This window comes from Solanum tuberosum, unplaced genomic scaffold (assembly GCF_000226075.1).
Source record: "Solanum tuberosum cultivar DM 1-3 516 R44 unplaced genomic scaffold, SolTub_3.0 scf00138, whole genome shotgun sequence".
Lineage (NCBI taxonomy): Eukaryota > Viridiplantae > Streptophyta > Magnoliopsida > Solanales > Solanaceae > Solanum > Solanum tuberosum.
This window is the reverse complement of record NW_006239065.1, coordinates 654,253-656,250: the sequence shown is the minus strand read 5'-3', so window position 1 is coordinate 656,250 and position 1,998 is coordinate 654,253.

Below are 1,998 nucleotides of genomic sequence, written 5' to 3'. Positions count from 1 at the left end.
CCCGAGGAGGACCCCAACCTTGGCCAAGCAAGCTGCCAAGGCAGCTTGCAAATTGCTCTTGGAGGGAACAAGGGCGCGTCGTGGACTTGCTCCCCCAAGGAGAAAAAAGTTTGTTCGCGACGCGGTCGCATCGCGAAATCTACTGTCTCAAAATTTAATTCCAAATATCTTCGGGAAACAGCTCCGCGTCGCGGACTTGTTTCGCGACGAAAATGCAGAAATTCAGAAATCTATTTTACTTTATTAAAGAGTCCATTTAAATGAGGGGTCTTTAGGGTACTTTAGGGGACGTGTATATAATGATTTTTAAGTCAATTTTCCTCACTTTTGTCACTCAAACACAAAACCTCAAAGATCTAGACCTAAAGTTCCTCCTTCTCTCTACTCTCTCTTTCTTCCCAAGAACTCCATTGAAGAAGATTGGAGCTTCAAGAAGAAGACTAACTCTCCAAGGTTTCAACTCGGATTTTCGTGGTTAATTCGTCATTAAGGTATGGTTGCTTATCACTCTTAGGATTCCTTTCCCCAAGAGGCTCCTTCAAGATAAATTTCAAAATCTCCAATTTCTAGGTTTCAATCCAAAAACGTGGGTCTTCTTTCAAAAGTGAAATTGATGTTATAAACTGACTTTTATTGATGTTATATGAACAATTATGGATGAATTTATGTTGAATTGGTTGTTTCTTGAAGAATTCCTCATGAGAACCATGTTTCTCCTTCTCTTCCAAATTCTAACCCTAGTTTGTGTTGGATATTGAATGAAGGCTATGAATTGAATGTTATGTTATGTTATGTAATTCATGTTTGTATGATGATTCTACCCTAGGTTATGTATAATTTCTATGAAATTAGGGTTGAGTCTTTGAATGAAGCCTATAAGGCTAAGAAGGGAATATGTCAATTGCTTATATTAATGTTGATTATGTTATTACTTCATGAATTACCTTGTATTATGTATTGGTTATGAATTGCTTGGTAATTGAAGTATGGATGTCCCACGAAGGGCAAGAAGGTATGAATGTTAGTTCACCTTTGAACTCAAGTATGAAAGGTGAATTACTTAGATTGTAATGATGCTATACCTAATGTGTTATTGTGGTGATGATAACCTAGTCTCCTCATCCTTAACCCTCTACAGTTCAATTAGCTATGGAGTATGTATGTATATTATGGTATGATTGTATATGATTGAAATGTAGTTCTCATGATTATAGTATAATGTAAAGTTAAAGGTTTACTCACTTGCTAAGTGTCTTTAAAGTGAAAGGATTGTTACTCACTTATGAACACATATGAGCTATTATGATAAAATGTCTACATAAGAGTCTAGTAAAGGCTAATGTGAACCTATGTGATGACTAAGATGATTAGAAAAGGGAATCAGATGCTTAGCACCGAAAGAGCATGTAAATGAGATGGGGGTCTCAAGTTTAGTAAGTTCGGCTCCCCACATGGGTTTCCTCACGTTTAGAAAGTCCGGATTACATACAGTATGTGTTGTCCCATGAGATGGAAACCCCCACGTTTAGCAAATTAGAGTTTCTAGAAACAATCTCCTTGACCCTTAACTATGTGCAAACATAGGACACTAGCTTAGTGGATCCACCTAGATAGCTATGTACGAATGGTTACACCTTAGGCAAGTGTTAAACCTCTTTTTTCGGTGTGGGAGTAGAACATCGGATTCCATGTATCTCTCATGGTCTATATCGGTTATTGCAATATTTCCCTAATGTAAAAGTAAATGAAGGTATGAAAGGTGTGAACTCTTACTAGGGATTTCTTAAGGGTTTCTACATAGTGTAAGGGAGGGTATATGACTTCTCTTACACATTGCACTTGTGGGATCCTAATGGATGGTTGTAGTAGTGTTCTCTTATGACTATGATGATTATGACTTATGTATGCTGAAGCTATGTTATGTATGATCATTATGAATATGGTAAGTTATGATGAAATATGATCTTATGAATGTATGCATGAAGTAGGTTGCTTAAT